Source organism: Podarcis liolepis, assembly GCF_965112155.1.
Source record: "Podarcis liolepis genome assembly, chromosome: 1".
Taxonomy (NCBI): domain Eukaryota; kingdom Metazoa; phylum Chordata; class Lepidosauria; order Squamata; family Lacertidae; genus Podarcis; species Podarcis liolepis.
In genome coordinates this window covers 111,490,546-111,505,416 of record NC_139554.1, presented here as the reverse complement: position 1 = coordinate 111,505,416, position 14,871 = coordinate 111,490,546, and the positions used below count along the sequence as shown (strand labels likewise).

General features: G+C 42.2%; 1 protein-coding gene across 1 annotated transcript in view; it reads left to right on the top strand.

Moving 5' to 3' along the window:
• The window catches only part of ZNF804A (zinc finger protein 804A), a 240,386-nt gene that overhangs the window by 133,114 nt on the left and 92,401 nt on the right, over window positions 1–14,871 (top strand). The window lies entirely within an intron of this gene.

Sequence of the window (14,871 nt, the reverse complement as noted above, 5' to 3'; positions counted from 1 at the left end):
ATCCGATCTTACAAACACTTTCACTCTTAAGTAATGCCACTCATCGGAGTGATCTCATTGATTTTTGGCAGTAAGCTGTTTGTAAAATTGGGCCTGATATGTTTGAAACCTTTCAGAGACACTGATCAATGCTATAGTCTTAATTACTATGCTTTGCTATTGAACTGAAATATGCTGGTCTAAATGGAGTGCAATTACTTCAAAGTGCTGTAGCTAGATTACTTATTCAGATGAAATGCAGCCTTTACCGATGATCTGAGCTTTCCATTCATACCTTGGATACTTGTAATATTTTGCATTGCTTTCAGATGCTAATGAGCGTCTCACAACCCCCTCCGTCATATCTCTCTGTGACATTCCTCAATCCATACATTGGCAATCAAGGAAAAGAAACAAGGAGCTCACAAAGAACTCATAAGCCACTTACTCTCAGCAACTAAGACCATCATAACAAGATATCAGGAGTCAACATGGACTACTGGTCCCAAACTGTGTGGGAAACCACCCTACTAGAGAAGCTAACCAAAAAACTGAAATTAGCATGGTTACAAACAAAGGAGGTGGCCTTCACCCCTTCATTACATACAGAGGCCAACAAGACAATAACCTATCCCCCACCCCCCGCAAGGCATACATATCGGTATGGCTAGTTTGACCCAACAACAGCCCTTCTTGCACACACACAAACAAAGCACACTGCAACCAACCAATGACAACAACCATGACCTTGACCCTTTAGTCTCTCACTCCGCCAACAAAAATATGATACCTACTTACATGACACTAGCACAAAACTGTGCTCACACAATATGCAAAAGAATGAATGTTTACTATCTCCCCGTTTCAGGGCTGTCTTAAACATATGCGGTGCCGGGGTGCAAAGATCTGCCCCACACCTTGCCCCCAGGTTGCCAAATCCCAGGTACGCAGGAGGGCAGAGCTGGCCAGCCGCTTCAGCATCTCACTGACTCAGTCGCCCCCAAACTCGTGGCGCAGAGCTGCCCGCAGCAGAAGAGTCCATTGTGGCGCTCTGACCGACGGGCAGGCTCTTCCCCGGACTCAACTCTTAGGACCCAGACTCTCGACCTGGCACCCCTGAGAGCCCAGCTCCTGGGTGCCCTGCACCCCTAGCGGCTATGGATAAGACGGCCCTGCCCCCTTTCCCCTTTTGCTCCCACTCTCTCCCCAACCCTATACTGTCTATAACAGTAATGACCCACATTGAATGTAACAGGCCTTTATGAAGGACTCTTCAAATTGAAAACAGGGACACCGTATGTACTTTTGTTACCCAAGAAAACAACAGCTTCTTTACTCTCAACCCCAGGATTGGCATTTGAGTAAATGACTGTTTTCTTCCCTAAACTGCAGGAATATAGGAACATAGGATAGTAGTTCAGTATTGTCTGCTTGACATTGTCAACATAAAATATGGGTCTTTATCCTTGCTACGTAATAGTTCTGCTATTGCAGGGTTGGGGAGCCTGTTACAAAGTAGAAACAAAGCTCTTCAGGCGGCTTTGTATTGAATGCTTCATAGGGTCGTTTCGATCATTAACAGAATTGTGTGCACTGAGGGGAAGGGAAGCAGCCGCCATATTAGTATAAAAATATAAGCTTTGGGTGCTTCATACATCTTTAGAGTTTCAAATGGAAAAAGGCAGGGGGAGGAATACTGAATAATTATAAACAACAAGAAGGAACAAGAAATGACTTTTAAAACATCTCTAACCATATTGCTACTCCTCCAGCATAACAATAGGATGCTGGAAAAATAAGATTGCAGGACACAAACCTCAGGTGTCAACTTGTCAACATGTTACATTTAAAGTAGTTATTAAAATCATTATGCCATCAAGTCTCAAAGTTTAGATACTCCAAAGATAGCAACCTGCTTTAATTGCTCACCACTTTTCAGAGAGTGGGGAGGTGGAAGGGGGAAGAGAGAGAGGGGGGGGAACCTGTTAATACACAAGTTATTCTCAGAGGTTCCCCCCCCCACATCAAAAGGCAATGCGCACATGCCACAGATTAATCAATAAATAAAACCCCAATAGCAAGAGCAGTTGACTAACATAAATGCAATTTGTACAATCAAATCATAGGCTTTGAATACTGAATGACTAACTGGAGAGATACCTGCCTAGCCATTTGCCCATTTTGGAACATAAATTATGACACCAGATAGGAATTTCTGAGAGTTTCCAGAAACACAAAGAAGAAAAAACAACAACAACATGCATGTTGACATGGCTCTGCAGTTCCAATAATGACATTTATATTGTGTTTATCTGGGGAAATTAAGGTAAATGAATATAAACGAGTGCCGTCTAAAACATGTGAAGTGTGCAAAGCTAGTGTTCCTAATCACCCGACTGGTATGTGTAAGATTAAAAACTAGTCTATGGGGATTGGATAGTAAACTGTTTGAAGGCCACTGCTAACATCATTATTTATCTGTTCACTGATAGGCAGATCTTGTAACTGGACCTCAGTCATGTAACTGGGGCAAGCTCACATGAGAGCTTCTCAGCTGCTGAGTGTGTGAGTTAAATCCTGCTCTTGTGGCTTCAGGCACTTGCTCCATGCAGCTGTTTGCCTGATTCCTAAAACTGGATAAAGATTGATCCAAGAGTGCCTGCCTGGGTAGAGCATTCCACCAGCAGATATGTGGCCTATAGGAGGAACATTTCATTATCCTCCCTCTCCCTGTACACCCAACTTCACTAGTATGAAAGGGAAATTATTTTTGTATGGTAGCATTGAGCAATGAACGGGGGAGCGGGGGAGTCTCAGGGGAGTACACATATTCCTAAAGCAAGCAAAATCTCTAGCTCCTCGGACCATGAAGGCAATGCACTGCTTCAACACCTAGAGGCAGACTGCTCCTGAAGACCAGTTGCTGGGAACCACAAGAGGGAAGTCCTGCTTGTGGGTTTCCACACTGAGGTCCAGTGCTGAGGGCCTTCTGGCGGTTCCCCAGCTGCGAGAAGCCAAGCTACAGGGAACCAAGCAGAGGGCCTTCACTATAGTGGCACCCGCCCTGTGGAACACCCTCCCACCAGATGTCAAAGAGAACAACAACTACCAGACTTTTAGAAGACATCTGAAGGCAGCCCTCTTTAGGGAAGCTTTTAATGTTTACTAGGCTATTGTATTTTAATATTCTGTTGGAAGCCACCTAGAGAGGATGGGGAAACCCATGCAGATGGGTGGGGTATAAATAATAAATTATTATTATTATTATTCCACTGTGAGAACAGGATGCTGAACTGGGTTGGGCTGAGGCCTGAACCAACAGGCTCTTCTTACATACTCTTCTTATGCTGCTTTAGCTGCATTGCAACAGTTGGGGAAGTGGATGGAGTTTGGCAGGCCACGTGGAGTGTGTCTGAAGTTTGTGTACCATTCCAGTGGTCTGTCCCTGTTTCCCACCCACCCACCCATTTCTCTGTCTCCCTAACAGTCAGACAACATTTAATGCAATAATGAGCATACTTAGTCTCCATAAAGGTCTTTATTTACTGCCCCCTCCATTTTTGCCAGGAAAGGGTTTTAGTGATGTGATATGGAAAGTGAAAGGATGATACTTTTAGTTTCAGCTTCCTTTTTTTTAAAAAAAAATATTATTAAAGTAATCCTATGTATCAAAGCTTTGCAAAGTTTTAGTTTCAGCTTCCTATGATAAGTACAATTAAGTACATCTTTAAGATTTATTTTAATATGTTATTGAGACACCTCTTCTGAAAACCATTCAGGTGGATTGCTTTCTTTTAGTTCTCTGTGCGTACATGAGTGCACCTTCAGTAATGTTCCACCAGTACACACCAAGTCAATTGCTTTAATTTATTGTTTATAATTATTATACTTATTAATAATAATATCAGAATATTGACTATGCAACTTGAAAACATGAACGTTATAAAGATGTAGTCTGTCTGTCAATGATACCCATTAACCAAATGTCTCCTTTGGGGCTCAAAGGATTCCTGTAAGAAAGCTGATAACTCAGCTGACTGGCCACTTAAAATTCACCATGTTCGCAGAGACCATTCAGAAAAAAAGATGTAGAGAGCACCTCCATTATTAAAATCTTGCTATGTGTGTTTGTTATTGTCAGCAGCTCCTCTTGGTAGGCTGCTGGTTCCACAGAGGAACAACATTAAGACAAAAATCTGTAGGGAAGTGATGAATTGCTACACCGATGGAAACAATTTAGTACTCATTGATAGTCCATAAAGAGACTGGGTGAACTCGCTAAAGTGACTCTGTATCTTAGACTCAAACTCTGCTTTGCAATGCCCATCTTGTGAATGTGAAAGCCATTCAGCTAAGAAAACAGAGTGCTTAATGAGGCAGAATATAATGATGTGAAAGGATACAGGGCACTGAACTCCACCTCAAATCAGAATGGAAAATAACAAGTACAGGGATACCTTGGTTTACAACCATAATCCATTCCGGAGGTTCGGTTGTAAACCAAAACAGGTTGTAACCCAAGGCGCGCTTTCGCCAATGAGGCCTCCCCCCAAAAATTGGCTGTAATCCAAAAAAAGGGGGGGTGTAATCCAAAAAAAGGGACAACACGCTTCAGGGTTTGACGTGGTTGTACTCCGGAATGGTTGTAATCCAAAACGGTTGCAAGCCAAGGTACCACTGTATGGTACTTTTACATGTCAGTTTTCAGGCCTGATCAGTCATGTTTCCATGAGTTAAGTTTTTATCTCCTAAGAGAGAGAGAAATTCTTGACCACAGCAGAGCTGCTTTCTTCTCTTAGCCTCATGAAATTTTTGAAAAATAGACCATTTCTATCTGTTTGATTGGGCAAAAGGGAAATTACTTTAGAATTCCATACCAGAGCTCAAAAAATTATTTTACACTGAAATTAAGTGTTCTAGACTGCCTTGAGGGAAGGGGCTTGACAGAGACAGAACTCAATGGTTGGTGCCTGGTTGAATTTATAAATTCTTGGACAGAATTGGGTGGGTATCAAAAAGACTTTGTCAGACTGGCTCTTAAATTTGCTTCCTTTTTGGACTCTGGTGACTTGACAGAATATCTTCTGTTGTACAAACTGCACCCCTTAAAGCTACATTGTGGCTTGGCAATGAATAATTTAATGAATCTGCCTGAAGATGTGTTGTTGGCTAGTGCTGGCCGTACATAATATTAAGCTTACAACATACTGGCAGTGGGACATAACCTTCAGTTTGACATCTCTCTGTATTTAAAGCAGCTGAGGGTATCTTGCTCCCTAAGTTTGCACCTATTGGAGAAACCGCTTCTAGCTCATAAATGTGTTGCCCTCCCACATTGTAGAAGGATTATACTGGTACACCTTTGAGTAATAGGTAGTAACACATTCTGCACATTGATTTAAGAGGACAAGTGGATGAATAATACTTGCATGGATTTAAGATCTCTTTAGGCACTCTTTAAGAATATCAGTGAACCCAAGGTGGAGGAATAAGTGTGCTAGCTCCACCCCTCATTGCTGGTTCAATCATCTTCCATATGTTGGAGGACCATCTTCTGAAGCAGGCAGCTTCATGGTGATCTATGCGTACAGAAGACTGCTTGCTTCAGACAGCTGCCCTCCAACTTGTATGGAGTAATGAGGAAATATGAGGTGGAGCTAGCTCTCCGCACATCTTTCCTGAACAAGGCTAGGGGATGCCTAAAGAGAGATTTAGAAGAATATATTTTATCTTAGGAGAAGACTGTTTTATTTCAGCCCTTAAAAAAAATATCACCTTTTTTGGTAAGTCGCTTTTCAGGTCTTACAATACGACCACAGACAGTTTTGTGGGAAATGATTTTTAGCTTCTAACAGCTACTTAGATGCACATTAAAACAATTTACATCTCCTTGCCCTAATACCTTCCTGTCTCTAGTTTTAATTTAGTGTGTACGCTCTTTCACAGCCTGCGCTTTAACTGTACTGTGTAAGAATAATTATTGCACCCCGCCTTGTCCTCTTTCTGTGTGTGTGTCCTTAGGGGGTGGGTTATGGCGGCAGTTATGGTGCCATAAACAAATTGATTAGAACCAGAAATGAAATTGCCAGGGGAGGGAAGTGTTTTGTTTATTGGAAAAGGCAGAATGTGCCTGCTTGCAAATATTTAACCAATTTGGGAGAGAAAATGTTGCAGGAAAGCTTCCTGAAAGGTAAATGAATCTCTATTTTAGTGCACCATTCTCATTACCTTTAAGATTGAACATGAAAGGTCAGCAATGAAAGACTCATATTTGGTAAATTTTGTACTACAAGGTGCCATTTAAAATAAAAGCAAAGATTTAACCCCCAATAAAGGGTGGTGACAACAATCACCTGAATACTGACACGTTCTTCTCTGCAATATTGTACTATAAACAGGAATGCTGGCTTTGCCCGTGATCCTGATAATCAGAGGTGGTAGAAGGAGCATTGGTAGGGCTCTCTGTGAAGACCAGATGACTCCACACAAGCCAGGTCTACCCCAAGCAACCTCAAGGATGCTCAGGTGGTGCCATGGTAAAGCACTAGACACAACACAGGAGGAACTGGTTGACTATCAGCCGCTGAAACTCCTGTTTCCTGTCATGTAATTTCTTACATTTATATCCCACCTTTATCCTCTGAGAAGCTCAAGGTAGTGCATGTGGTGCTCCTCCCCTCCTCATTTGATCCTCACAACAACCCTGCGAGGTAAGAAAGGCTAAGAGTTTTTGAAATCGCTAACCCTAGGGTAAGTGCAGTAAAATTTGCTGATCTATGATATAACACGTGGAGGGCTATTTTTCTAGAAAACGTGGTGCCGGAACTCACCATAAATGCCTCTCTTGTTCTCTTATAATGACAACAGTGTCCACCTGAGAGGTGGCTTGACTGCATCTAGCACAATATTGAGGCAGATGTTTAGGTTCCTACACTATGGGGTGGAGGAGAGGATTCTAAGGAATCCTAAGGGAAGCTCTAAAAGAGGAAGCTGTTTTCCTGTTTTTAAATATATCTTTCATGCAATTTCTCAAGGTTGCTCCAACAGATCACTACATTGTCTTGAATTTACACCTACTAAATAATAATGATGATGGTGATGATGATGGTTCCTGTTTTTGTTTTTTGAAACTTCTTCATGGTACACTAAAGGAAGAGTGTATTTTTCCTAGAAAGTTGTGAACGTGCAGATTAGACACCTCTTATAGCGGGGTGGTCAACCTGTGGCCCTCTGACAACTGTCATCATCCTTGACCGTTGGCCATTCTTGCTGGGACTGATGAGGGCTTGGAGTCTAAAGGAATCAAGCATTGAAAAAGAATTAAGCCAGTGAAGAAGCAAGGTTCTGCAGGGCAGCCAGAGATGTCAGCATTGATTTTCTGTCTGACCTTTAGTTCTTGCTGTTGTTCGTAAGAAGATTTAGTTTGTAACAAATTAAAGACGCCATGGGATAAACTGCTGAGTCAGAGTGCTAACACGAAATGCTCAGGGTGAGCATGTTTTTCATATCTGCCATGATGAAAAAAAGCCAACAGGAATATGATCAGTAGGCAGTCAAGAAAATGCTATTTTAATTAAGGAGCTGCCCATGGAAACAGTGATAATTTTAGACCAAATTAAATCGATTCCTTCTTGCTTTGTGTGAAACTATTCAAAGGGCACTTTGAGATTTCAGATGTATCTTGCAAAATAAATATTGCAACTAAAATCCCAGAACTCCACTGTGGGATGGCTGCCATTCAAGACTGGCTTGCACTGAAATTAAATTTCAGCCATGTTGTGATCTGCCAATTACGTGGGCTGAACAGTGGTGAGTCAAGCTCAGACCAGCTTCTGTGCATGTCAATTTGGTTGTCAGAGACTTTAAAGAGGAGCACAAACTTTTCAGTGGGGTGTTAGGATCCCACTGAAAAATGAAATCCCTCTGGCCATTTTCCCTTTCTTCACACTTGGCCATTTTTACACACCAGATACACACAGAGAGAAGGGCACTTTAAGATGCTTCTCTGTATTATAATCCCACACCACTGGGGAATTGACCACATGGGCATGATTAATTCCATAGGACCTTGGGACCCGCCAGCCTGGCAAGGAACCAATCAGGTTGGGAGGCGGGATCTCACCATGTGACTGTTTTGATTCACATGCAATCACCTGGAAATAGGAGTTCATCATAAGGAAGCAGCACCTCTCAATGGCAACCTCAGGCAATCTCTATAACCCTCACTCACATTCCTGACCACCTTGGGTGATATCAGGGCACTAGTTCCTTTGGCAATCATAATTCATATACGGACTTTGTCAGCAGGGACTGAAAAAGTAATGTGGGCAAGGGTAATCCTGGTCTTAAAAAATGGCACGCTAGAATTCCTTTATTGGGCATACAAATCTGGTATGGGGGAGGAATTTGGATGGAAGCATTCTTTGTACAAAACCATGTAGATCCTAAACATGTCCTTGTACTTATGCATCTACAAGCATAACCCACATTTGAAAGCTCATCCCATCTCACCAAGACATCACGTACTTGTGTGTTTATCAGCCCTCAGTGTTTTCGATAAAGTGACCTTTGCAGAGAACTTTTAACATTTTCACAGATTCAGCCGTTTCATAGATTAAATCATTAACACGTTTGCTTCAGATCTTGTGAAGTCACAGCTCGCTACTAAGGAACTGCCTTTAGGAAGTAATCTGGCTGTCAGACTGTGTGTGTGTGGGGGGGGGGGAATTCATCAGATTGAAGCCTTCAGTGGTCTCAATGGCTAAAAAGTTTCACTGGCTATCCCTCCCTGAATGTGCTGCTTTTCCAGTCAGATATAAAAATCCTTGTAAAACTCAGTACACAGATTGTAAAAGCAGTCTGAGATTTTGAGAAATAAAAACTGTTTATTCAGTATAGCCATAAATACAAATAAAAAAGGAGAAACACATTTTATAAGTCACAAAATTGGCTTGATGCAAAGCATCGGTTTGCCTCTCCACATTTTAGGGAACCTAGGAAAATAAAAACAGTTAGGGCCAGCGCTATCATTGAGGAAAGGGAGCCAGCTGCCTCAGACAGCTGATATTGAGTGTCATGAAAGGCAGCAAATTGCTAGCTATGTTACATGTTATTATTGTATTTTTATGCCCAGAGAGCAACACTTGCAGGATCAATTTTTTATTACAGTAGGGATATGTGAAGCTGTCAGTGGTGGCTGGTAGGATGGAAAGCATGGAAGACAACAGTAGGTGGAGCCAAAATATTTTTCAAATATGGCAACCCTAACTTATTCTAGAAACATAACATTTTTTCACAACCCTAGAAAACAATTGGGGTATTTGATATAACAAAGTTATTTACTGTCAAATATATTATCAGGAGTATCTGGCAGAGTTCAGCTCTTGCAGCCAAGGGCAATGGAGTATTTAAAATCTGAGAAGTCACTACCTAGGCCAAAAATACTTCAGAAGTCTAGTCAGGAGGAAGATGAAGTCTCATGGGAATTCCATAAGCCTCTAAAATTTAGCAAGTAGAAAGGAAGTATGTACAAGGAAGGATGGGACATGGAGCGAACAGAGATGGGGAAGATTTCACCTAAACAGGAATTCAGCAATTGAAAGGTGTTGTGTTTGTGTGTGTACCTTGTGTAACTTTCCCATCTGAGAGATTTTGTGGCAAGCCAAAAGTGTTGAGAAAAGACTAGTATAATTCCTCAAGCACATTTCATGCATCAGTTGGGTTTTTGGTATTGGAGCTTAGGGCCTGTGTTTGGATGTGTGGGTTGGCTGAGAGTCATTATGATAGGAGGAGGAGTTTGGATTTGATATCCCGCCTTTCACTCCCTTTAAGGAGTCTCAAAGCGGCTAACATTCTCCTTTCCCTTCCTCCCCCACAAAAAACACTCTGTGAGGTGAGTGGGGCTGAGAGACTTCAAAGAAGTGTGACTGGCCCAAGGTCACCCAGCAGCTGCATGTGGAGGAGCGGAGACGCAAACCCGGTTCCCCAGATTATGAGTCTACCGCTCTTAACCACTACACCACATAGGACACTTGAGAACTCTTGTATGCCCAGCTGAGTTTTGTGAGAACCCTACAACAGCCTCCCTCTGTACCTGACTGTGAGGGGAGTCCAAAGTTCTCTCCAGGAGAAACAGAAGACGATGCTGTATGCAAAAAGACATGTACACGTGTGCTAGATCCATACTGGTGTGCCCACGGAAGGCCTCGTTTGCGCCTGAGGGACTTTTTGGAGTAATCGATGAACTTAAAATTCATCTTGAACTTGTTCTCCACAGAATAACCAAATTTATTTGAAAGAAAATGTATTCTTCACAACAAGGGAGGAAGGATGTTACGACTCATGGGCAATAAACTAAAATATGCTTCTTGAAGTGTGTTTTTGAACTTCCCTCTTGTGCTTAGGAGAAAAAAGAAAGAAAAGAAGGCAAAGCAGCAGATAGAAGCAAGTCTCTGTACAATTATTTGAGACGTGCCCGATTGGGAGGCATCTTTTCGGTGACTTGATCTTTAAGTACTTATAGCATATAACGTCATCATGCATAAAGCAGGACTAGTGGTGAGATTTCCTAGGGAAATAACAGGACAGGAGAAAGATGGTAAATTTCCATTAAAAGGCTTAATAGATTGGAGAGCTATTGTCAAATGGAAACTGAGGTAGAGCAATGGGTTTTAGAGAAGCATCTCTACAGAAGGAGGTGGAGAATCACCAAGCCTTCTCTTTGAATTTCAACCAGCATCTGTTTGAATACATATAATTTTAAATTCTAAAGTGTTTTATTCATAATAGGTATTTACTTTCATTCAGGGTACATTTCTGGAACATCTCAACAGGACGAATAAGTAAGATGCACTTTCTGCAGCCACTGATTTGTATTTAATTATTTTTAAAAAACAAAAAACTCAGCTTAAAAGATATGTATTTGAAAGGAAATCAGTTTGTGGATTGTAATGAATCTCAGGGGGAATGAAAAATAAATGACTTAAGTATACATAATAATGTTTGACAAGCTCTGTCATGATTGCCATTTTTTTTCATTTCACTTGTAGAAAATACTAATTAAAGTGAAAAAGAAGAAGCCAAGGGGAAATGTGGCTTCTTTAAATAGGCACAAACTGGGGGAGTAGGTGGCGAAAAGATATAATTTGGGGAAGTAAGATACCGATTTGCAAAAAAAATATATAAAAATTAAAGTGCCCATAATTCTTCCAAAGCTAACTCTAAGTCTCCCTGATTTGAATGAGACAGTTATATTTGTGCATAATTCTGCCATTTAAATAAATGGTAGTTCCAAATGCTTAGGTTTGGCTGGATGGAACATGACCAACAGGATGAGAATATATAACAGAGTTGATTTGGTCTACAAATATTTCCTCAAATGGCCATTTGGACATGGCATTAAGGCAGTGGTTTCCAGGGGCGCAGGAGCTAAAAGCCCATGCACTCTAAGGTTCCTCCTAATAGGACTGGCCCCATGCACAGACTTTGCATAGTCACATTCTGTTCCTCTGTTTGGGAGAGAGCTGTAGCTCAGTGATAGACCATATGCTTCACTTGTGGAAGACCCCAGGTTCTAACAATGACATTTCCAAGGACTGAGAAATATTCCTGTTTGGAAACCAATGGCGAGCTCATTCTCGGAGCGTGGATCCTTGTGTAACCAAAATGCCACAACCCACCTTCTGCTGACAGGGTTTGCCTAACAAACCCTGTCAGCAGAAGCCTTGTGCAAGGACTTCCAGTTGTACAGTGGCGTAGTGTGGGGGGTGCAGGGGGGGCCGGCCGCACCGGGCGCAACATCTGGGGGTTAGGGTTAGGGGGCGCAAATCCACGGGTTAGGGGGCGCAAATCCACAGGTTAGGGGGCGCAAATTACTTGCCTTGCCCCGGGTGCTGACAACCCACGCTACGCCACTGCAGTTGTACACAACTGTTTGTGATTCCCCACAGCTGATTGATATCTAAGCATGCTCAGCTGGCATGGAATGTTAGCTGACTGACAGCAGAGGAAAGTGAAACCTGTCTGTATGTGTGGGAAGGGCGAGATTGGAGTGGAATGGAGTGGAATGCAGTATTCTGGAAATGGGCATGGTTGGTGAGCTGACTGAAACTCTGAACAGGAACACACCACAGTGCAACATTTTGCAGATTGTATTTGTATGTCCCCAAATATGCAACCCGAGGCTACACAATACAGAGAGAGATCAGTTGTGGTGGGCAAGCTGTCTTTTTGAGTGTTTTATCTGCTGTTGCTGATATTATTGAGGACACCCAGGAGGTTCCATTAATACCACAGTCAATAATGCTGCTTCTTTATCACAATGCAGTACAAATCCTCTGCAAGTCATAACCAGTAGACTGTCTCATGAACCTGCTGAGGTTAATTTTTTACTAACTATATTGTTCTCCCACAGTTTAAGGTAACTTTCATCAAACCAGAAGACACCAGAATGCCCAATTTTATTCATCCATAAGCCAAATATGCTTAGTAAATAATAATAATGTGTTTTGCGAAATCCTGGTCATATTCTGTGAAATGATAAGAGCGAGGAAAGGTCTGCAAGAGCTCGTTGATATCATCTGGTATTTGCACGCTCATATGCAATAATATTATCCCTTTGATTTAGCTCTTCCGTTTTAAAGTACCAGAAGAGCATCATAAATAATAAATAATAACCATATCTCCATGCAAAACTGCTTGCCTAACATTTAAAAACTTAATCAAGCGATTTTATGGGACTCCTTTTTCCCTTTTTAAAAAAAGTCATTTTGCAGTAGCAAATACTTAATTCATGTAGAACACACAGAAGACTGTAGTAAAGCAGCCATTCCATCACAAGCATGGCAGGATTTAGTGGCACCTTAAAATGACCGGACTGGTTTTTCCATTGACATACATCAGTTTCAGGTTTTGCTTCAGGACAATTTTCCAGCTACACAGTTATGGTGTGCATTTAGGGGTGTGTGTGTGTGTGTGTGTGTGTGTGTGTGTATGCAGTTGCCTGTGAAGAAAATGGGGAATTTATTACATAACACATTGCAGAAGGCAGCAATCACTGTTTGTGGGAGATGGCAATGTTCAACACTGAAAATAAGTATTTAGGAACAGATGAAATTACCACCTACTAGGCCAGTTTTTGTCCATGGAGCCCATTCTTGTCTTCTCTATCTGGTAGCAGCTCTCTTGGAACTCAGGTCAAGGTCCTTCCATCCTGTCTGATGGATGGAAGAGGTTCCAGGGGCTGAATCTGGGACTTCCTGCATGCAGAGCCATAACCCCTCCTACACTTTATGCCAGAAGGAAGACAAAAACAGCCACTCGTCACTGAGAAATATGGAGAACGGTTTCTAGGGATTTCAACAGTCTTATCAAAATGCTTTAGCTTTCCTGTGTAGCTCCTCACATCTCACACCTGAGATGCACTCTGAATTTCCATTTAGGCAAAATTGGCCAGAAGATACAGAAAACCCCCCCTAAGATGCACTGCTAGTCTTAAGGAATCATCAACATCCCTCAGAGGTTTTGCTTGAGTAGGAATCCTCACATTTATTCAGGATTTAGGCTAGCTATGGAAAGAGAGGGCTGTGAGGGTCCTTTGAGATGGGAAGAAAATGGGGACTTAGTAGATCGATACATAGTAGCCTGTCTAAGAACTGTCAATTGCCAGTAGGAAGGGCTGGGGAATGTATTTGAAAGCCTGAAGAGCCACACTGCCCATCAGTATTGACAGCCTTGAGCTTGATGGACCAATGGTCTGTCTCAGTATAAGTCAGGTGCTGCTCAGCATTTGCATCCAATCAATGAGTGTATCGCCATTGCCTTGTTGTTGTTGTTTATTCATTTAGTCGTGTCCGACTCTTCATGACCCCATGGACCAGAGCACGCCAGGCACTCCTGTCTTCCACTGCCTCCCGCAGTTTGGTCAAATTCATGTTAGTAGCTTCGAGAACACTATCCAACCATCTCATCCTCTGTCATCCCCTTCTCCTTGTGCCCTCCATCTTTCCCAACATCAGGGTCTTTTCCAGGGAGTCTTCTCTTCTCATGAGGTGGCCAAAGTATTGGAGCCTCAGCTTCACGATCTGTCCTTCCAGTAAGCACTCAGGGCTGATTTCCTTAAGAATGGATAGGCTTGATCTTCTTGCAGTCCATGGGACTCTCAAGAGTCTCCTCCAGCACCACAATTCAAAAGCATCAATTCTTCATCTCTAAAATTAGGAAAAGTTAAATGTGGCATGTAAAGGGAGAAAGCCAAGGAACACTTTATACCATGGGTAGGCAAACTAAGGCCCAGGGGCCGGCTCCAGCCCAATCACTTTCTTAAATCCAGCCCACGGACGGTCCAGAAATCAGTATGTTTTTACATGAATAGAATGTGTCCTTTTATTTAAAATGCATCTCTGGGTTATTTGTGGGGCATAGGAATCTGTTCATTTGCCCAAAAAAATCTAGTCTGGCCCCCCACAAGGTCTGAGGGACAGTGGACTGGCCCCCTGCTGAAAAAGTTTGCTGACCCCTGCTTTATACTGTATATGCTACTGAGGCCACAGTAAGTGGCAGTCTTTCTTTCATTACTGGCTGATTCAACCCCAGCAAAAAACATGGCCTGTGCCAGGGATGGGGGCACTTTTGACCCTCCAGATATCGTTGGATTCCAACTCCCATCAGCCGCAGCTGGCATGTCAGGGTTGAAGGGAGTTGTAGTTCACCGACAACAGATTGCCCATCCCCAAACTATAGCCATTTTTAAAAAAAATAATTATTATTCAGTTGTAGCCTGAAAATAAATAATTATTCAGTTGTAGAATCATCCTCCTACATATTTATTCCCTTCCCCTTTTTTATTCCTAATATTCAAGCAGCAATTTGTTTATTACTGTTTACTGAAAACAG